Genomic DNA, 24,028 nt, shown 5'->3' on the forward strand with positions numbered 1-24,028 from the left:
AGTATTTTTATGAAATTTCAGAAACTTAAATCCCTAAAACTGAGAACTAGGATTTATAATTAATTTATTTATAATCTAACGGAAAGGGACTAAAATATAATTCCCATCGATATATTTAAGCTTGTAGTTCAACCTTTCATCACATGTTGGCCTTAACAAAAGAAAATGCATTAAAGGGAAAACTGTTTCTTCATGCATTTCTGAAATGCTTAATGAGTATCAATGAATAGAAGGAGAAATATAAAATTAGATCTTGATGCTTGACTGTTTCACATGAACTAACAGCTGTTAACAATGGTACAGCAGGTCCCTTTGCACTCCAAATGATTGTACTCTAGCTGCCCTGAAATACCTAAAGAGAGAATATTGCCCCCATTCAAAGTATGGTCAAAAGTGTTGAAATAAACCGAGAAATTAATAAAATATAAATAGGGAGACCACAATGACACATCTGTAGCACAAACGCATTCAAATGCTGTTGTACTGAACAAACAGGTAAAGCTAATGTTGCACAGTTTTTAGTATATCCAATTTGCAGAACAAGTGTCATAATAAAGATTTGTCTGTACTAAGTATAAAAACTGCATATGCATAGATGACACTGCTGCTGCCACCTTCAAAGGGAACAAAATACTGCAAATCCACTTAAACTGCATTCCTCTACTATGCATTATGTTTCACTGCATCATGTCACTTGCAGATAACATCAAAGCCCAATGTGTGTTTTTGGCCTGAGCCCTGAGTTGAAAACAAGCTCGTGATTAAGGCCAATTACATTTAATGAAGTCTTGTGTAATTGAGTCATAAAAACACTCCTCTGTTTTTTGCAGTCAGGAAATCATTGCAGGCTTTGTTTCTAAGATACTTCAGCTTTGTGGGCTGGAGTCAAGTCCTGACAGCCAACCAAGTCTGCATATAGATAGAAGATATAGGCCAAGATTATTACAGAAGATTTCCACCTCATGCGCATCATTATAAGGTGAGTCAGTCTGCTTTACCGGATGGAACAAATTTACAACTTCTGTCTGTGGAAAAGCTGCTGCCCGTTAGAAGTTTGTAGGTGTCAAACTGTGTTCATCATTAACAGAGAGGAAGAAAAAGAATCCAGGTGGAAAGCAAACAAACCTGAAGGCACCCTTTTCACACCTTGCTGTGCGTTTTTTGATTCCTTTTAAATTTAAACTAAAAACAACGAATCGCCTGCTTCGTCACACCAAACATCTACATGATCAAGTCAGCACACAGAGCGAGCGTTTCACCATCCAGAGACATGATTTAAAACTGCATAAAGCTCTGCTTTCAAGCGTCCATAAAATAGCAGCAGTTTTCTAAGTTGCAGTGGAAACTGGAGGTGTGTTTGTGATGGTTTTGGCCAGAAAATGTATTAAATTCATCACACTTGCAGAAAGAGAAAGACGGCGGGTCACGTTTATAACTAGACACAGGCGTCTTCTAGTTTGATGAAAAAACACTTGTGTTTCTGCTTCAGTGGAGCAATTTTTCAACCTAAATGGGTTACTGCTAAGTAGAATGCAAGGTTAAGAGGAGACTAGAAGTGCTGGAGCAGAAAGAGAGGAATTTGGCAGGAGTTTTGCCAAATTGTGCTCAAAGCATTTTCTTCAGTTTAACGGCAGATGCAATTAATTGGGCAACGTTAGCCTTAAGAGTTCATTACTAGGGCCTGGGAAACCTGGCATGCCTTGTCCCCAAGTGTTTCCATAGCCAGAAAGAACCCTTTTGAAGGAGTATTAAGATTTCGCAAGGGGGTATCTGCACCACTGCTCACACTCACTGATGCTATGAAAGTTTAAACCAAACACACCATTCAGTTTCTCACTCTTTTATCTGGCTCTCTGACAATTCAGTTATCACAACAGGGAAGGGTCTCCCAATTAGCACTGATGCCAGAGCTTTTTCATTGATGGCAACCAGCACCCGTCCACAGCACCCACCCTAAAATGGTCTTCCTGTGCACAGCAATGCATTTGTGCAATCGAGGTGGTAAGAACCTAGTTGTCCAGCTCCGACCTTTCTTAGTGAGCTTAGAGCTTCAAGGGAAACACCCAGCATTGCCTGCAGGGAGTAATGCTGAGATTTTAATGACCAGTGTGAAAGCAGGGTTACACCCTCAGTAGGAGGTAAGGAAACGGATAAAAAGAGGTGCACTCAGTTGCTGCCTTAGCAGGTCGGCTATGTGGACAGAAGCATAATACACTTAACCCAGTGAAACAATTGTAAATGTTAATTAAGCATGACTTAATTAACCAGAATTAAATCTAATACTTCTTCAGTGAGCAAATTCAACATCAACCATTCGTTATGATGCAGGAAAATGTATCTCAGGTACAAGTGAGTAAAATTAAACAAAAAATGTTTCCCTCCTTAACTAGCTATTCATCTCTTATTCAGTTCTTGTATATTAAATTAACTGTGTCTTTAGAGACTGGGGGTGACACTTGAGGTCTGTCCGTCCATGCAGGACAGCCAAGTATGTGAATCCATAAAGTGAAATTTCAAAACAAATGTGTGCAGTTTGGCAACAAGCAATTAAAAGATACAGTTTATTTTATGGGAAAATAAAATGAAAATAAAAATAATTTAAACCTTTTCAAGGGGCTATTTAACAAAAAGAGGAGTAAAAAAAAAATTCCTAGTGGTTTTTAAGCTAGACATGTTGGTAGAGGTAAATTTTGAGTTATCCTCCAATAAACCCTCTGTCATGTGATTTATTCCCTTTTAACTTATAATACAATATGTAAAAATGCATAGGGGGGTTAAGTTTAAAGATATTAGGAACATGTTGTGAAACATTTTAAAAAACATCATTACAGAGTTATTTCCTGCCAAAGAAGCAATAATAACACTTAGAGTGAGCTCATTTTAAATATTCCATATCTATATTGAAACAAACTGAATGAAAAGCCATATAGTGCAATAATGTGATATAGCAGATTTATCATGGCAGTAACAGTGTGTACAATATTCCAAGTGCAATGGACTGCTTGAATGTAAAAATTGAGCTGGAAAATACACTCACCGGCCACTTTATTAGGTACCCCATGCTAGTAACGGGTTGGACCCCCTTTTGCCTTCAGAAGTGCCTCAATTCTTCGTGGCATAGATTCAACAAGGTGCTGGAAGCATTCCTCAGGGAGTTTGGTCCATATTGACATGATGGCATCACACAGTTGCCGCAGATTTGTCGGCTGCACATCCATGATGCGAATCTCCCGTTCCACCACATCCCAAAGATGCTCTATTGGATTGAGATCTGGTGACTGTGGAGGCCATTTGAGTACAGTGAACTCATTGTCATGTTCAAGAAACCAGTCTGAGATGATTCCAGCTTTATGACATGGCACATTATCCTGCTGAAAGTAGCCATCAGAAGTTGGGTACATTGTGGTCATAAAGGGATGGACATGGTCAGCAACAATACTCAGGGAGGCTGTGGCGTTGCAACGATGCTCAATTGGTACCAAGGGGCCCAAAGAGTGCCAAGAAAATATTCCCCACACCTAGACACCACCACCACCAGCCTGAACCGTTGATACAAGGCAGGATGGATCCATGCTTTCATGTTGTAGAAGCCAAATTCGGACCCTACCATCCGAATGTCGCAGCAGAAATCGAGACTCATCAGACCAGGCAACGTTTTTCCAATCTTCTATTGTCCAATTTCGATGAGCTTGTGCAAATTGTAGCCTCAGTTTCCTGTTCTTAGCTGAAAGGAGTGGCACCCGGTGTAGTCTTCTGCTGCTGTAGCCCATCTGCCTCAAAGTTCGACGTACTGTGCATTCAGAGATGCTCTTCTGCCCACCTTGGTTGTAACGGCTGGTTATTTGAGTCACTGTTGCCCTTCTATGAGCTTGAACCAGTCTGGCCATTCTCCTCTGACCTCTGGCATCAACAAGGCATTTCCGCCCACAGAACTGGCGCTCACTGGATGTTTTTTCTTTTTTGGACCATTCTCTGTAAACCCTAGAGATGGTTGTGCGTGAAAATCCCAGTAGATCACCAGTTTCTGAAATACTCAGACCAGCCCTTCTGGCACCAACAATCATGCCACGTTCAAAGTCACTCAAATCACCTTTCTTCCCCATACTGATGCTTGGTTTGAACTGCAGGAGATTGTCTTGACCATGTCTACATGCATAAATGCACTGAGTTGCCGCCATGTGATTGACTGCTTAGAAATTAAGTGTTAACGAGCAGTTGGACAGGTGTACCTAATAAAGTGGCCGGTGAGTGTATATTACAATTAATTTACCCTCTTCATGCCAGTTTGATCAGATGACCAGTGAGTTACAATGTGGGAAAAGACATAAGATTAGGCAAAATATTGGCAATCACAATACTGATCATAAAATATTTATTCTTTTTACTATTACTTTACATTAAACCCTTCCGTTGACAAATTTGTAACTGCATTATGGCATTGTAAATTTCTTCCTACAAATTCCAGAATTGTCCCTGGCAAAAGCACAGAATACTTATCATATGAACCACTGCTTCCGCACCGACCATCTAATCTAATTTCACAATATAATAACGCTCCTGTCTATGCTGATGAAGATCCACTCACCTTTGAATGCAGGATGCTTGTAACTGAAACTTAGACTGATAGAATTACCTTTTTTTTTTTTATTTTGACAAAAATTATCTGACTACTCTTAGAACAATGACAATCCAATCGAAAGTAAAAAAAACCCTGTTCTGGTGCAACACTAAACTCCAGACCAAATATGCTGGTGAAGGTTCTCAGTCCAAATAGTTTCTCAGTCCAGACCAAATATACAAACAAAAAGAAAATTGTACTTTCAAGAAAAAACAGGATTTGATGCTCTGCAAAAGTTGGTTTGTTCCCTTAATTAGTTCAATATAACAACTTTTTTAAACATCATTAGTCGTGTGTGATGAAAAGCTGTGTGAATTCTGAACTAAGATTGCGTATTTGCAAAATATCTGATTTGCCACGCTTCTGAAAATTATAATCAAATGTTTGCTTTTCAGAGATGTAACAAAATATGGATCTGCATCATTGTTGAGACTGCAAGACTTATTCAATTAAAATATTATGACGACTAAAATAAATACACTTGAAGAGTTTATCCCAAAACACAAAACCGGTTCCAAATCCAAAACACACGACAGTTTGCTGATCAGTAGGAATTGCTTAGAACAAGACACTGCAGACACTTTAACATGTTTTTGTCTGCATACCGTTAAAAAAGCCCAAAGCAGGGATTATGTTGTCTGTTACAGACCTCATAATCCTGCGAGGACAAAAAATGTTTCATTCTTGAATGCATTGTGCACCAAGGTCTGTTCATTTTTAATAACTCATCTGTCTTTATATATGCAGTGCACCAAGTTTCCCTAAGTCTAGAATAAGAGTATAATGTTATCTCAATCACAGTCTAGATAAGCATTTTAAATGCTGGAATGAGCTTCAGAAAAGTGATGATAAACAAAGAAAAGTGTGTTCAGAGTACCTGCTTGCTAATGGAGATAAACAATGAAACACTTTTTGTTTACAACTCAGTGAAACATGGTGAACATGTACCAAACAACAGCAGAACAATCAGTAGAGGAGATAAAAAGGAGGTCAGCCAGAACCAGGCCTTACAGTCCAATGTACAAAATGACTTCCTTCACTAATGCTCCCTCTGTACTCCAGGTGCCGTCAAATAGAAGACATTGTTATATTCTTACAACTGATAACAGCTTCTTGATCCGTTTTACTTCAAACTAAACTTTAAAAATTTAAAACTAAATGCTTTGTTTCCACAACTCATAAACAAAGCAGGAGACCCTGCCTAACTTTTCTGACCTACCTGATGCGTCTGTTGCTCCAGCACTAATCCGAGGTCACTACCCTTCGATAGTCGTCTCACCCCACCTAATCTGTCAACATCAATGCACTCGCACGTAAAATTAAACAAGAGTTCTGTTTGCTTTGCCGTGGACTTTGCAATTTGGACGGGTGGTTATTTGTAGCTGTGGTCTTTTTTTTTTACTGTTTTCCTACATCAGTTCTCGCTTGAGTTTGCTCTGCATTGAGCCGTCTATGGCTCCATCTGGAATGTGCTACACAGCTGAGTCTAATGCTCAGGGCTCATCCAATATATAGACTTCATTTTATGTAGTGTATGCTATGACCAAAATCATAAATTGTTTTTATTTTGCTGTCGACATTGAAATCTCTTAATATCAACCATATGTTCCCACAGAGAGAAAAGGAGCAGATTCCAATTTAATCTGTAACTTCAGTGAAAAAAAAAGCAGATAAGAGATGTCTAAATTTTACCCTTTCATATAACAGGGCAATGTGTTTTTGGTTATTATTAAACTGTTTAAATGACAAAACTAATGTAAGAGAAATATAATCTATGTAAAAATAAAATTCAGTTGTTAACATATAATTTAACGTAATTCAATAATCAATAAAATGAATATATCCAATATTACCTATGCTTTTGTCTAAACATTTAACTACCCCTTCTAGCTCCTACTGAATCATGAATAACCAGGAATACAAAATATTTTGGAGTTTATCCATTAATGCGAGATCTAAAGTATCAGGATTTTTTTAGATGGTCTAACAGCTAAAATAGGGCAAAAATGTGTTCAAAAGCAAGACGCTACAGCCTATACAAAGAAAAAAATAGTTTGGAATAAGTTTTAAAATCCTTTCCCCTCAAGCTGCAAATGCCATCTGGAGTCTGGACATCTCAATTTTCTTCTTTGTTTATCCACAAACAGGAAAAAAAACAAGCAACAATAATGGGGGGCCTTCTAAAATTACTGCAAGAGCTCACTGACCCCTCATTCTCAAGAAAACACACTACCACAAAAACAGCACCTAAACCACTCCAGGCCTTACTTGCCTCAGCTTTAGTCAAAAGGAACCATCCTACCTTTAAATTTTGTGTATTGATATTTCTCCATCTAGTTTAATCAGACATGATGCTGCTTGGGTGATGATGGGTGGCTAATAGGGTTGTCACGATACTAAACTTTTCAACTCGATACCGATACTAAGGAAAATATTCGATACTCAATACCATTTTCGATACCACAAGGATAAAAGACTCCAAAATTTAACAGAAATATTTTCATTAATAAATAAAATACAATAAACAATAAGAACAATATTTTGAGGTTTTTTGCTGTGCAAAATATTAAGCAAGCTTGATAAAAACTTACAAAACTAAAAATTAAGTGTTCCTTCCTTGGCTATGCTTTGCACACATAACAATGACACTGGCCAAACCAGTTAAGAAACAAAAATAATTCTCAGCAGCTGCACCTGTTACAAAAAAAAGTCTGAAACTGAAAAGTGCACAGAATTAATCAATCACAGAGTGTTCAGAAAGTGAATTTTCCTCTATTCTGCACTTTAGATGAATAACTGCTTATTTGCCACTGGTGGTAGAACTGTATCGATACTTTTAAAAACAAATATCGTATCCGGATACAACGTTTCAGTATCAATACTTTTTTGAGTATCAATACTTTTATGAGTATCGATACTTTTGACAACCCTAGTGGCTAATATGTTTTTCCATGCCCTGGATGGCATTAAATAATTGTGACATTTGGAACACTGAATCTGCTCTCTAGCAGAAAATCCGGAAGGAGAATATCCTTATTTGTTGGGTGTAGGATATTGTATATTAATTAGATTAAGAATTTATTTGTGATACCCCTCAAACTATAAATATCATCTGGAAACCTCTTGCATTAGCAAAAGAAATCTATAAACAACTTTTTTTAACATAAAAAATACAATTTTTAACCAAATTAAAGCTCTTAAATAGGAAGGAAGATATGCACAACAAAGGGGTTTAGAAAGCTGAGGACTACCAGAGAGCTATCAGGGGTCTAAAGGGCTGGTTATAATCCCACAGCAGTGTGTCCCAGTGAGCTTTTGCAGATATTATTGATTTATGCACAATATTGAAGCATGGCTTGCGCTATGTTATTCCACACCACAATGCAAGAGGGACACTCACGAACTAACTGTAGGTTTGGATAAGGCCGGGGCGGTGAGGACATGGGGGTTTGTGTGACAACGGAGGGACATGAGGCCGTAAAAGAGCGGCGATGCAGGTAGAAAAAAGGTCCCAGCATTCTTGCGTACCTCGCTTTTCTAGCTGGTCTATCTTCACAAGTGGTTTTCCACAATGGCGATCATACAAACAAAACAAGCCTGTTGGGTACCAATCAGGAAATATGCATAGTGTAGAGCGAATGTAAATTTGACCAATCAGAGGCCTCCTGTCTGCAGTCACCTACGATTTCGGAGAGGTGCACCAGAGTGTCTGTGGAAGGGGCGGAGGCACATTTGCGTTCACTGCGACACGCACGCAGACAACCTGGTTTTTGAGCATAAATCAGCCTTAATTCTTGCTACTTTACAAAATCTTTAGTGCCTGTGCGCTGACACTGCATTCCTTAAAGCCTAAATAATGGCTTCACTATTATTGCACACATTAAATTTTAAAATCTCAAATAAAATAGAATGACTGAATATATATGCATCAAACTTGCATCAACATCAACTTGTTACAATTAAGTCCACTAGGGCGACAGTGGCGTTGGGTGCAGGAGTTTTCTCTGTAATCGGAGGGTTGTCAGCTCAAGCTGTGGCTCTGGCTTTCAGTGTCGTTGTGTCCTTGGGCAATAGACTTCAACTGCAGTGCCTACCAATGGTGGTCAGAGGGCCCGGTGGCACCAGTGTAGCCCCAGGACAGCTGTGGCTACAACGTAGTTTGCCAACATCAATGTGTGAGTGAATGGGTGAATGACTGAACGTAGTGTAAAGCGCTTTGGTGAGGTCTCCGGACTTGAAATAGCGCCATATAAGTACAGGACATTTACCATTTACCCACAGGTAAGCATAATCTGTTTAATTGCAAATATTAATGTTTTCTGTTAGACTTCTCAACCTATTGACTCAGCCAGGAGGTAATTATAACATATCAGATTTGAACAGGGTCTGTTTTTCAAATAACATAACTTAAGCCTTTCAAACGTTTTATGAAATGCCCTTTTATATCGCTGCATGTCAACAATTATTTTAAACTGCTGCACTCTTATCAAATACAAATCATAACTTAATCTTTAAGCGCTTCTTGCCAGCCATTAAAACAAAATATCTAATTTCTTTTAAAAGACATGATGCTATGATGATCTAGTCTGAAATTGCGTTCATTAAAAGTTTAGTGGCAAGAGCTACAGTGCAAAATCATAACTGAACTGACTCCGGTTAAACTTAGAGCCAGATATTGGTTTAGGATGACAGCCATCTATAGAGAAAGATTTGCAATTTGTCTCCTTAAGGACGACCTTTATGGGGGAAAATTAGCATAATTACTTCCAGAAATCCATCAAGTGGAAGCTGAACTCTGGGCACTGCACTGATGAACCAAATCAAATAATCACACAAACAACCTGTGAAGGTGGGCTGTATCCCAAAATATTTGCCTGTAATCCAACAAACTGCTCTTGTTTGGTTAGATTAGAGCTCCTTTTTTTTTTTTTTTTTTTACAACATGGTCATTTTAATACTGGCTATGTGCATAAACCAAGCTCCTCTGGGTTCAACTGAAACTTGAAATCTCCTTCCTGGTTGCCCTGCCAACTGGCTGTCTGCCCAGCGCCTGCCAGGCAGCACACTACCATTGTCCTCTACATGTTTCTGGGTGATCTGAGAATTAAAAAAGAAAGGACGCTTCTTGAATTTTACATGTTCACAAAGAACAAGATCTGTAATGAAAACTAGGTACAAAAGCAGGTAATTAGAAGAGTAAAATGAGGTCAAATCATGTATGAAGCTTGAATACTTCTGAGTGCCCAATTCGATACGACATAATGAAATTATGATTAATGGAATGATAAAATGAGTACCATGTTAATAATACTTTTATTATCCATGATATGATTATGCAGTTCTTTGTAAACTAGAACTGCGGGTACTTGTCTCTATAATAATTTCAGTCTAATAAAGTCATAATATCTTTATACTGAATATTTTATTCTAAATATTCCTTATTTTTTTAGATTTGTTTTTTTACGAAATCACAAAACATTGCAGATGATACACTTTATTCTCAGATGGCAAAGTAGAAAAGTACTTTAAGTGATGATAAATGGGGTCGGTCAATGCTTTGCACAGTTTTGTTTGCGCTATCCAATTGTAAATTGCTGATTTTTAAATAAACTGAATTGAAAATTGGATTGAACATTCAAGAGATGCTGTTTACCAGAGAAGGAATTACTTTCCAAATTGTACTGAGTTCACTCCATCAAAGCTGTTATTGGGCAGCAATTGGGTTATATAACAAATAGCTAGAATATCCAAACTTAGAGACAAGTTTTAAATGTCTCTCTCTTCGAGCTGATATAGGTCTCATGGATTAAAGCTCCTCAATGTTCCCAACAGAAGGAGGCCACGTTTGCCTCTGCCTGCTCCAGCAGAGTCCCACAAACAGAGTGCTGTGCAATGGCCCTTCTCCAAAAGGGACCATCTGTCTCTCTCTGAAATGGGCCCAACCACAGTGGACCTCCCTGCGATGGTGGGGCACACTGCAAAAACAATCCAGAAATAAGTAAAAAATGGCTTAAATTAAGTATATTTAGCCTTAATTTGAGCAGGTAAATAAGATGATTTGCCAATGGAATGAGTATTTTCACTCTTAAAATAAGATAGTTAGATAATATTTACTTGAAATAAGACGATAAAATAGTTTTTTCTTATTTTAAAAGGAAATTGTCTTGTTCCATTGGCAAAGTGTCTTACTTACCTCCTCAAATCAAGAAAAAACACACTTATTTTAAGAAAAAATAACTTATTGAGATTTATATTTTTTGCAGTGCAGATCAGGACGTGCAGGGTTGATGTGGCTCAGCAGGGCTCCGGGATAAAACAGCACCTATTTCCATCAGCACACATCCCCTCTCTCGGTCACTTCCCACAGCATCCTGCTGCTTTCCCGGCTACCGCCACACTAAACTCTGCCTGCTGGCAGATCACGCTTTCCCAGGGAAATGGGAGAGAAAAGTGGTGCAAAGAGCGCTCTCATCCTGCAAAGGGGAAGCTGCTAAGAGACTTGTTAGGTGTTGAGATCGAACACTGAGGGAAGCTCTGTGCTTCTACACGTCAGCTGAGGTCAGTCAGAGTCCATGCTGCCACATTATCAGTGAGAAACTGAGTGACACTATTAAAAGTTGAGAATAAACACATTGACGCAAACACATTTACACAAACACCATCTGGGGAGCAGCATTACTACTTCCTGACCTCAGCATGCCTTAGTGTCACCGGACCTCCCTTAGCCTCTGTACTCCGTCATTCACTTCTCATTTTCCCCTTAAAGTTTACTTTCAGCTTTCAGTGTGCTGCTACCAACAAAAATCTGGCATTGGCCAGATAATTCAGACTTCTGAGCTGCACAGAAGAAGCATAACTAAACCAATGGATGCAAGGATATGATAACTTTAGCGAGGATGGAAACAGAAAAAAATGAATCACTGGTTTATTTACCTCACAAAAATTTTCTTCATCAAAGTAAGGCTCATAAATTCCTCATTTAATGCATTACCCAGTAAAGACATTGCTAAAATATGACTAAAACAAGACTGCTGTCTCTCTTTATAAACCTTATTTATACAACTATGGAAGTAAAAGCAATTTAATATGCAAAGAAATGCATGCAATATAAAAAGCTGCCATGCTTACCTCATCTAGAGAGTCCCCGTTCCATTAAATCCATAAAATCTCAAAGTATAGGATAAAATGTCCTGTGAGACCGCATGATAAATGAAGCTAGATGCAGAGCTTGAACAGCAGAGATGCTATTCAAGCGCATTAAATCAATTAGCCACTTGTTGAGCACAAGCCTCCAAAAAAAGGAGAGCTCAAGATTTAAAGCCCTGCAAAGCAGAAATCTACTTTTCCATCCTTTTTTTACAAGAAGATAAAAAAAAAATACTAAGGAGAACACAGAGTGTAGGTCTGAGGATGTCCAAGGAGTAAGTTTAGTGAAATGCATACAGCTGCCCCTTAATGCACGCCTCCCCTCCCCCGTGACAAAACTACCACCAACAGCTGAATAAGCCTGCATCATTTGCATTTGTAAGGGAAAGTAGGTGTGCTGTGCTGGAGGGGAAGGAGGGAATGCTGAGTGGTGGTGTTTGGTAGTGGTGGGGGGGTTAGACCATGACATTCAAAGCTTGAAGGCTGTGACAGGAAGGACAAGGAAAAAAATGTAAGGAAGGGGGAGAAGCAATAGGCATTGTTTCCAGGAAAAGATCACCTTGGTCAAGCTCATGACGCACAAGTTATTTGCAATGGCAGCAACATACTCTGTAGAAGGCAGAGAAATCTACAGACAGACTGTATTTCGTGCAAACTACAGGCCTGTTCTTAGATGATACAAACAGAGACAGCAACTATGGCCACTTTAAACAAACTTAGACAGACCCAGAAGCAGAGAGCAATAAAATAATAATACCTCCATTCATACAAACAATGTTATGCACAGCATATTTCTAATTTCAGAACAAGCGGTCACAAGGTATGGAGGATTTATCAAGTGATGGGCCAAGAAACAAGAAAATACAAAAATGGATTTAATCTATGCAATCTAAATTTAAAAGATTAAAAAAATAAATAAATAAATAACACAAATGAATCTCAACTACGGTTAATTCCTGAAAAATATGTTACTTCAAGGGTCAATGAATCCCTTTTTCCAGCTTGACACTCATTTCAACCTGCACCCTACCATTATGTTTTGCTCATCTTATTTTTATTTCTTTAAAAGAAACTATTATATACCCAAATAATGCTCCAAATGTTTATTTCATTGTATTTTAGTGCTTGCATCCTTGCAAAAATGCTGCAAAATCATATAGGTCCATTACTAGCTTTGACATGCATATTACACTGTCTTCCCTTTATTTTGGTTGGGAAGTCACCATTTGGCCAAATTGACTGATTATTAGTGCTGATCAGACCAAATACCTCCTGCTATTCATATCAAACTACGAATGGAATATAAAGATTGGCCATAAATAGTTAATTATTCAACTTTTAACAGCTAAAATTGGAAAAATAAGAAGTGGAAAAAACTTTCATAAACTGAATGTATCAGGGCAGACCTGAAGCTGAGAACCCACTTTATGAGAGCAATGAAAAGCAAATTAACGTTGCTTTTAAAACCAAGTAATAATAGTCTTTGTAATGCTTGTTTACTTATCCAGAATCCTGTCAATGCCATTTTTAATCTTTTGGGGGTTTTTTTCCTCTAGAAACTCCAATAATGCATTGAACAAACAGAAATATAACATGCTAGACTTTATTTTACATAATCTTTGTTTTTATGTTTAATCGTTGTTTTTAATGCTCTATGCTACTTAATGCTACTATCTAGACTTAAGTCTAAGTTAATGATACATGAATCATATAATCCTCACTGCCAACCGATGATAAACATAAACTTGAATAGAGGGTTCAAACAGACATGTTTATTAAGTGGAAAGTGCAAAAATAAAACGAATATCAAATGAATCTTGTCCTTTGTTTCTAAATTCCAATGCTTCAAGATGACAGCCATCTATGGAATACAATTAGCACAGCAGCACTGAAAGGATGACCTTTTTGGTGCCAAGATTAACATAATTACTACCAGCAATCCATCAAGTGGCAGCCAGGCCCAAGCCAAGGCACTGATAGCTCAAGTCAAATAATCAAATGACAGAATAGAGCTTTGTCTCAAAATGCATATTAGGGGTCTGCCTAAACACACCCGTCTGATAAAAGAACCATTAAAAAAAGCCAGGGCCTTATAACCAGTGATGTAAAGAGAAATCTGTAGGTGTTCAGCTTGTTTCTGTTTGGTCTGGCTTACTATCCAGTGCCCTGTCAAAAACTATAACACTTTATTTTCAGATAAACACACGTCTTATTCATGTTGTGCATTTCACAGTAACTTTTGACCAGATGGTAAAAAAAAAAAAAAACAACGCAACAAAAAGTGTTAGATACTATTTAAATAGATTTTCTGCAGTTGCATGTATGCAGTTTATTCAGGTGGCAGATGTAATATCATAATAAAGGGTTCTGTTCTAGTAGCTGTGCCAATGTAGCCTCATGAGACCATCCTGATCTTGCGAGCTTTCAAGGTTTCACTCGCTAATCAGTCTGGAGACTCTCCGTTAAAGAAAATTTGGAGCCGTTCACCAAACGAATGTCCAATCAGCGTTGCCTTTGAGGCGGGTTGAGCAACAGTTCAGTCTAAAGAACATGGCGGCTTCAGCCGATGAAACTAGCTTTAGCGTGGCTATCGAGCACGTTTGATCGGAATTACAGAGTATTTCTTCACTGAAAGAAGAGCAAAACACTGCTCTGGAGGCTTTTCTCAGAGGAAAAGATGTTTTTGCTCTTCTCCCGACTGGTTTCAGCAAGAGTAGACTGGCTTGTGGTTGTGTTTTCGTCGTCGCTCTGTTAGTACGTCATATGCTTCGTTGATCTGATTGGTTTATTTGGCCCGTCTATCACCAACATAGGCCAATCAGCTAACCAGTATTTTCGCCCCGTCCCAAAATTACTTCAACGGAAGGTTGAAGGAGTCAGGTTAGTACCAATGCGCCAGGTGCAAAAATTTAGGCTCACAAAGAACTAACAGCTAATTTACACACTATTAGAACAAACACTTGGAGTAAAGTACTTTATTTTATTATGATCAAACTGATTTTTGTTCTTTTTTGTTAAGCATATATGGTGACTATGCTTCTTAAATACATTTAAGCAAAGTCTGATGTTTTTTTAAACTTTAGAACCTTTCACAATGAAATGTTGTGCTTTCTTAAGATGTGAGTTAATTAAAAATTAAGATTTGCTATTATAGGACTAGACTCAGTGCTTACAGTTCTAATTTACAATACTGCAGTGCCAATTTAATATCTGAAGAGTCCTGTAATCAGTTTGACTTTGCTTTTACAATAAAAAGCAGCTCTTCCAAGAGTATTCACCTTTGCATTAAACATAAGACCAAACTAGAAAAATGTTTTGAATGTTGCTAATTATAGGGCTAAAATCAGTGTCTTCTAGTTATGACATTCAGAAACTGAAGAACAGACATTGACCATAAATCTCTGATTGCCTCATATCTAAGTTTACTGTCTAATTTGAAATTTCTCTTATGCCTGCAACAGACAGTAAAGTAGACAGCTTTTAGCACATGTCAGTTAACAGTTTGACAGTTGTGACTGTGAGGAGTTGTGGGTACAGATAAGGTTCAAGGCTTGTTTGGGCAAGTTACAGCTAAATAAAATAAATTTAAAAAACTGCATGGATGTTTTGCACAACTTAGCAGTCAGTTCTTCTTAAAGGCTAAATTAAGATCTGTTCAATGAGTAACTTAATGATTTGATTATATATTTCCGCTCATCATAATTCAGTTTCAGGCAGCTTAATTAGAAAAGCATAAAAACAGTGTCGTTCTAGCCACTTCCTGATGACTGCTTTGCTCTGCCTGTTTCAGGTCGGAGGCAGGAAGGTGTTAATAGCAGGAAATGACAGACTTTAATCAAGCTGAATGAATAGCAGCAAGCACGGCTCTTTGCGGCACAGTCGGCTTTGATCCAGCCTCGGCAGGCAGGTTCTCGGCTTTGATTTGCGTTGCAGAGAAGGAAAGGGTTTTATTTGAAGAGTGGTAAGCCCCAGGAGGTAACACTTAAGAGTTCTCGCTGCTGCATCCCTGCAAACAGACGGACCATTCATCAGCCTACACATATGTGCAGTGAAGGCCTGTGGAGAGGAGCTCGTTTGCACATGGGGACCAGTTCTACTGGGTAATTTACATACCGAAGGTAGTCATTACACAAACGGATCCACAAGCAAAACATCACACGTTTGCAAGAAAAACATTTGAAATTCAATTTGTTATAATTTATCAAAATACATATCAGCATTGGTAGGGATTCATCAAATGCCCCCCTTTAATTGAAACAAAGGCATTCATTTAAAGCACTTCTTTACACTGAAACAGGCATTTGAGTGGGCGAAGTTTAAACAGAATTAACTTATAAAGAATATTTGCAGTTATATTAGGAAAAAGAAATCAGGAAATCATCCTAGAGTGTTACAGAATTAAGAACAGAAAAGGTAAACAGCGCTAAGTCTCCCCACACTGTATTATTGCCTAAGATAACACAGGGAGACTATTGTATTGTCATTGGTGTGGAATTTATAATATTATCTTTCCCCTGCTGTGAACTGAATTCAGCTGAATTCAGAATCGCTTAAATCTGGATTTGTAGGTGGAATTTGAAAAGAAATTCAAAGTTTGGATAAAAGCCTCAAAACTTTAATTTCTGCATCGATATCGTGAAGAAAAAAAACAGAAAATAAAACCAAATTTACTAAGACATCTCTCTCTTCTTCAACAACTCAGAGGATGACTGTTGTTCTGCACTCCCTGTGGAAAGGCAGGTAAACCCAGTCTGGTACTTTTGAAACTACTGAACCTTACAACGTGATTACAGCAACCACTTAAAACAGCATAATGTGGTTAGCAACAAAGCCATAGCACCTGATTGCTTCCACCGGCAGAACATGTAATAACTCAAAAAGGACGTGGGGCACCAGTATCAGCTCAGGATGTGGTCTTATTCTGGAGGGTGTGACGATAGGCAGGCCTGTGATTCATTTGCCGTTCGATATTTTTAGTCCTGCTGATAACAGCGTGCTTTAGTAATACAAGTTATGCTCAGTGGAACAGCAGCATTAAGGAAAATGGCCTTTCCCTCCTGCAGAGAGGAAGACAGGAATAACAGCTGGGAGACAACAGGCAGACACAGCATCTCTGAACATCTCCCCTCCTCTCAGTTTGTTCTGAATCTGTTATCTAAATTTATCAGAGAGCAGGAAGGCTGTGGTGCCTCCTCTATCCATCACTTCCACTCATTTTTCCAACAGAGGAGGAGAGTAAACGAGAAGGGGTTTTAATGGGGACATAAGGTAGGGGGGGTGGAGAATAAACAGCGACTTCTTTTGCATCCCTCTCTGTTGTTGCTAGGCAACTTTTTTCTGCATATGACAGCCTTGAGTGACAGCGGACCTCCCTTATGAACAAAGACAGAAAGTTGATGGAGGGAGAGCAGAAAGTGCAGTGATTGGGGGAATTCATATGGAGACACAGTGTTGCTCCTGGTTGTTCAAGGCAATCCAAACATAACAAACAAAAGCAAAATAGACTAACTCAGCAGCTGAAGGGGAAAGATGCATATTACAGAGATTTGGATTCAGAAATATGACAATAAGACAAATCAGACACAAAAGCTTCAGGTTTTGTTTTCATTTCAATTCTTTTACTCTTTGGGACTTTAAGGAGACACGTCGGTGAGTTAGAATCAAAACTGCAAATATTTCACAAAATCATTAATCTAATACACAAAAATAAAGCAGAACATGTTTATGGTGCTACTTATACTGAAGATTTAATTAAAATGCATTTCTAAACACTTATTGCTGACAAAAACGTAGATGTAACAAGTACAAGAGAAATTCCCCCATAGTTAAACAACAGCTCATTCTAGGGGATTCAAGTCCGGAAGGGATGCATGCATCCAACTCATGATCTCTCTTGCAACCCTGTCAGGATACAATAATGAAAAAAAGCAAAATCTCAGGGTAACATATACCTAATTTACACTACCCTTGAAAAACCGATCCATGCTGAGACCGGTCCGAGCTCGGATCTTTTTACACATCACACTATCTCGGTTCCTCGACTCCTCGCCTCCTAGTGACGATCTGCCGTATTACTGCCAGTATTGAAGGAGGAAATCAAGCAGTTGGTGGCGCTAATGAACCAAAAGTTGTTTGCCAACCACCATAAAACACAAGAAGAAAAAGATTTTGTGTTGGTTGGCAAGCAACTTCCGGAGGAGCATTACCGCCATCTACTGGAATGGAGTGTGAATCGGGATGTGCAGCCAGATGGAGATGACGCATTCTGCTCATGCGCTCTTGTTATCAGAGAACCGAGTCAGGTAAGAACCGAGTCAGGTCGAGCCCACCTCTGGAACTGGTCTGCAGTTAGCTCGGTTCGGTTGTGTCTAGCTCGGTTCAGTTCAGTTTGCTTTCCATTTACACACAATAAGTTATCTCCGTTACTTAGCTCGGTTTTTCAAGGGTAGTGTAAATGGGGTAATAAAAAGCCAATCAAAGGGGAATGTATGTTTCTCATTTCTACAGAAGAGAGAACTCAGTTAAATCAGCACTCCATAAATATTCTTCTTTAAATCATGGAAAAACAGTTTAGAATTGATACCTACATTAACCTACAATGGAAAAAAAATTGGGGAGTGGCAGCCTAGTGGTCAGGGCATAGAGCTTGGAATCCTGAGGTTCTACGTTCAAGCCCCACTCCCATTGACTGCCACTCTGGGGTCCTGAGCAAGATCCCTAACCCCACACTGCTCCCTGGGCGCCCCACGACTCTCCAATGTGAGATCAATAAAACCTTCTGGGAAAACATTACATTTCATATCCTAGCATTCACAGTTTTTAACTACACAACTAATGAAAGATTAATATTCTCTTTCAGTCAAAACAAGAAGATGCAGGCAGCTTGTGATCCCCAAACCCTTGGCCATGTTTGAAGGTTCTCTGTTGGGATTCCTCATGCTACTACACCTGGTTACCTTAACTAGCCTTGCAGCCAAACAGGTCTATCAGAGGGACTCTAAAAACATACTAAAAAGTACAACCATTATATTGATCAACTGGCAACATAGATTAAGTTTTCAGGTGTACTTTTCAGCCTAAAAACATCTTTAAATTACATTTTCATTAAAGGTAAATGACCAACTGACTGCCCAACGTTACAGCTACGGTTAGCCAGAGATCAAACTTCATATCCTGGCTTAGTAAACCCACACCAGTCTAAAGCTGTGGCTTTAACTGCTTCAACACTGATTTAAAAGTAGGCTATTTATTGATGAACTAAACAACAAATATGAAGTAATAAGGTGTACTTTCTCACTTGAGTAAATCTTAAACATATTTCTTGACAGGCATAAGATATGAACAACAATTGTGCTATCATGGTCATCTGCTACTACTGCCACTGGTGGAATAAAGTACTGCAGCTATACAGTAACCACGCCTTAAAATCCCAGAAAGTGTTTGGTGTCTAGAGGGTCTAAAGCTCCAGGAAACTAAAGCATCAGGCAAGTGAATTTACGCGGGTAAAGTCCCAGGCTTCAGAGTGTCAATGGAAAAGAGTCTCCTTTTCGTAAAGTTTTTCAGATTAAAAGGAAACTGAGCTAAATGTATATGTCACTAATCCATCTCTTTGTGGCTGAAGGTTTGGTCAGCTGTTTCAGTTACAGGATTAAAACCAGACACCTTCCCTTGAACATGAGGTTGGGAAACCGTTTAGAACTTGGTTTCCTATGGGGGCTGTTGCCACCATTGAAGGCATAAAAAATATTCTCAGTATTTAACATTTTTCATGTTTTGTTTTGTTTTCTGAGGGTGTTTTATTACACCTCAAAGGAATTCAACATTTTGCTTCTCATTTGCCTTTAATTTGTCTGCATATTATATGTGGAAACACAGTCAGCGTCCAAAGTTTCATTATTGTTAAAATATGAAAATAAAGACTCTCGCTTCTTCATATTTTTAACAAATGTTCATATTTTACCAGAATTTCTCCTTATTAACAAAACTTAGGTATATTTTCTAGGGTAATTTTCATTCATTTCTATCCACAAACCATAAACTAATATGTACTCAGATGAAGATGACAATGATCCAGTTATGGCGTCTTCTATGCAACACAAAAATACTGCTGGTAGGAGTACATATTAGGTGTTTTTGAAAATTTCAAGTACTATAAAGAGAATTTGAATAATTACAGACCTGATGGAGTTATAGAAAGATTAGAAAGGTGCTGGAAGCCATTTGGAGATGCTATGCAAACACTAATGATGTTTGCAGAGAAATCATTAGTGGAAAGTTGATCCTTGGTAACTACATTGTTAATAGGCGAATGGGAACAGTTGCAAGTGTTTTCTGTGGACAGAATAGAGCAGCAGATGTGCGCACCACAGTTGGCAAAAGAAATTGAAACAAAATAAGCAATTTAACAAGACTAAAACCTCTTCATGCATCAAACCTATTGGCATTCCATTGCAATTACGAGAAACAGTTTCTACAAATACAAAATTAAAACATTTAATACAAGTCAAAAGAATCAGAATTAAAAAAGAAAACCAACAACAGCACTGGTAGGGTACTTTTTTAGAGAGGTGTCCGGAGCCATCTGGAATGAGGGTTTCAGAGTAGCAGCGTACTTCTGTAATTAATAAAAAGATCTCCAGAGGAACTGGTCTGATTGAGAATCTGTCTTACTCTCCACATGAAGTATAATCAGATGTCAGAAAGGAAGGACTCTGATGGCATTCCTGAGAACTAGGCTGCTGTGGTTTGCATAGCAGTTGGCATCTGGTTCATGGAGTCACTTTCAAAGCTTTTCCTTCTACAAGTGACATCAAAAACATCTGTTTCCAGGCCAGCCACCCACATGTAAGATAGCCCAGCACTGGCAGGATGGCTCACAGATCCAGGCAACAACCGTAATGCAAATGTACATGTAAAAAGCCCAGACAACCACAATGTGACAGTTAAGTCAACATTACACTAAGAGTCACACAGGGGAGGAAGAAGAAAAAGTTAAAAATAAATAAATACAGAAAGGAGGCTGTAATAAAGGGTAGATTTTTTTTTTTTAAAGCTGAGCGGGACAACAGTCAAAGTACTGTAAAGAGCTGTAGTGCCTTTCAAAAGATTCATTTAGTCAGGTAAAAAATATGCATTATTCTATTGGGATTTTATGTGATTAAACATGAATACAAGAAAGATTTTTTATGGCATTTAGTTTGTTTTGCACAGAAATCTAAAAACATATGACGTGCATTCCTCTCCTCTGCCAGAATGCACATGGTAGAACAACGTTTTACTGCAGTTTCAGCTGCAAGTCTTGTGTGTTACTTTTTAAGTCATTCCTTCTCTTGTCACAGATTCTCAATTGAGTTTATGTCTCGACTTTTTCTCTGACATACCACTAAATGAATATGGTTTTATCTAACCCTCTCCACAGTCAATTTGGTTGCAAGGTTATTGTCCTATTAGACCATAAACCTTTATTAAAGCTTGAAAGTTTTCCACAGCTTCTCATAGATCTTTTTTTTTTTCAAAACGGGTTTATATTTACCTCTATGTTCGCATCAACCCCAACTAGCTTCTATGTGAGTGCTATAGATAAGCATGCTCATAGGATGCTGCTGCCACAGTCATGTCTCAATAGGAGTATGGTATTTGTACTGTGATATAGAGAAAGGTTAGAACATTAACTGATATTTCTGGCCAATAAAGGTGTTTTTTTTCTAGTATCTGTATCGGCCGATACATGCACGTGTTCGCCAGTTTATTAGTGCATTTAGCAGTAATACATGAAAGGTAAATGCATTTCAACTCTCTCCATTTAATATCTATTGTTAATGTTTTCGATTTGGTAAGTATGCTTCTTTACATTGAATTCAAGACTGAGTTAGACTGATATCAAAGAAGTGCCAATCAGCCTCGATAAAACCTGTATTGGTCAATCTCTACTGCGATGTGCTGGGCTTATTCGACACAATTTTACATTTAGCTAAAATCATGGCTAAATGTGAAAAGCAAGGTAACTAAAAACTAAATATTTTCCCTGGGATGGTGTCTTCTTGCAACATAATGAAAGGTGCAGAAGTACAATTTGACCTCCATTCTGCTCAGAGGAGTCCTTTTAGAGGAGGTAATGTCCAATAAGTAGGAGCAGCACTGCTATATTAAGGCTGCTATGTGCGGGGTGTATTAGATGCACTTTGGTAGAGCTCGGAGCATTGTAAAACATTGAGCATCATTAAGGGTAGTGTACTTGAGCAGTGTCCACAGCCCTGCAAAGGGGACATGTAGTGCAGAGAGTGGAGAGAGGAAGGCACTGGCAAATGGAGTTATTTTCCATTCCCTCAGCCCATTTATGGAAACATTTTGGGAGTAAGTTTCAGTTCTCACGCAGGACAAAAAGATCCAGGGAATGCTAGAGTAAAAGTAAGTAAAATTAAGACATGGAGTGGAAGCCAGAAAGGAGAAAGGACAGTGGAAATGCTGCTTTTAGCTTCTTTCCTTTGAAAAAGACTGTGCTCCGTGTGTGTCCTTCTTTGTGCAGCTCTACCCCCTGGCAAAGGCTACAAAAGCTTCCATTTATCTCTCCTGAGCATCTAGCCTTATTGAGAAAAAGCCCTGAAAGGCGGCAGCCATCACATGCGCCTGGGTGACATGGCTTTTCCCTTGTTAACACTTCAGTCTTGCACCCATGGTGCATCCGACACAACCTCCACCACAGTGAGGGATTACTCCTCCAAACAAGCTTGGAAAAAAAGGAGATGCAGTACATCTGTTCTATATATTTGCATTTCTTTAGTCGGGATCACAATGCACTACTTGACTCGAAGGAAAGAGAGCATTATTAGTCAGGCATGAGAAACCCACCCCATCAATGAAGTCTTTTTGCACCCTCTGGTTTCTTCAGGATGTCACAAAGAGCAGCTTGCACAAAACACAATCTGTCAACTCGCAGGCAGACGGGGGACACTTTTTTTCAACAATTCTCACTCATCAGTTTCTATTTACTCAGTGTTATGTTGGTTAGAAAGGACCAAGTGCAACTTTAGGACACTGCAATGTGTGCTATTCAGCAAACTGCTTCTCTAATTGCACAGGGAAAAGAATTTCTTACATCTCTAGCATTGAGGCACAACAGCTGCAGCTGGCATGGCATGTGGTGGGTGTGTTAAGAGGAGGCGGGCAGTTAAAAGGGTGTGAAACTCCAGCCTCCTGCTGAGAACCACATAGGCATGCACACCTTTGCAAAATCTTTTTTTTTTTTTGTTCTTTGTAAGATTTCATTGTGGTATTAAAAACTACAGGGGGAGTGCTCAGCCTTAAAATCTAACTCCCACTTTGCTGTCACTTGTCAGCACATCATGGATCTTTTAAATTTAAAGAGGACACAGCTGCCAAAACAAAAAAGAGCAACACACTCTAACAAAATTTAAATTAATCTAATTAATGGGTCAACATCGCCTCAATATGCAGCTATATAAAAAAAAAACACAATGTCCATGAAGTACAAAAAAGCATATTCCAGCATTGACTGTTTTTGTGCTTTTCCTCATTCCTGTCCTCACATCTACTATGCCATCCCCCTTTCCTGAATGCTAACTAGAAAAAAAAATGTCCAAGGAAATCGGCAAAGATGAATCAATTTCTTTCTCCAGGAAATGAGTGCACTGATCCAGCATGACGTCTGGGTGTCCTTTGACCTTTAAAACCGATCAGGACTACTGATCTGATGATGCCCTCAAATGACAAATGTAAGGTAGCTGGAATGCAAAAGTTCCCACTCTGACTCTACAGTACCGTCGTGATTCCAAATACTGCTGCCTTTCTTCACTGGTGAAAGCACTTGGAAGCCTTTTGTCATTAATATTAATGTAAGTCAAAATAGCACACAAAGCAGGGCGGTTAGATTCTTAAGCACACTCTGGCTGAGCATAGATCTGGCACAAGATGAGAAATGGGCACTGTAAGGTGTCCATCTTTTAACACAGTGTAAGCCAGAATTTACACCACATCCCAGAAAGGCACAGATTTCCTTATTACCCATTTCCTTATCTCTTCACTGCAGCATGCTTTGAAGAAAATCACAAAGATTGAGTAAGAAACATTTGGTAAGAGCACTGATACTACCTTGCAGCTGTTTAACTAACTACATCTCTCTGGAATCTTAGATTTTCAACAATTATGACCTTGTTTCAAATTCGAAACTCCAGTAATCATTCATGTGACAAATGTAACTAGACTTCTGCAACACTGCTCAAAGATTTTGGTCCGTACTGAACCAGT

At 38.7% G+C, this 24,028-nt stretch overlaps 1 protein-coding gene across 6 annotated transcripts in view; it reads right to left on the minus strand.

Annotated features, from left to right (window-relative positions):
• The window catches only part of LOC119789674 (signal-induced proliferation-associated 1-like protein 2), a 139,967-nt gene that overhangs the window by 99,145 nt on the left and 16,794 nt on the right, over positions 1–24,028 (minus strand). Inside the window, exon 1 of one of the 6 annotated variants that reach the window (XM_038294676.1) lies at positions 11,747–12,003. The exons of 4 other annotated variants lie outside the window; for them this stretch is intronic. The gene's annotated coding sequence lies outside the window, so the exon portion shown is untranslated. Of the gene's footprint in view, positions 1–5,837; positions 5,863–11,746; positions 12,004–24,028 lie in introns of those variants that run through there. One more of the 6 variants, XM_038294677.1, reaches the window with a different exon arrangement.

The sequence above is a fragment of the Cyprinodon tularosa genome, unplaced genomic scaffold (assembly GCF_016077235.1).
Source record: "Cyprinodon tularosa strain WSP-4 unplaced genomic scaffold, ASM1607723v1 ctg343, whole genome shotgun sequence".
NCBI lineage: Eukaryota > Metazoa > Chordata > Actinopteri > Cyprinodontiformes > Cyprinodontidae > Cyprinodon > Cyprinodon tularosa.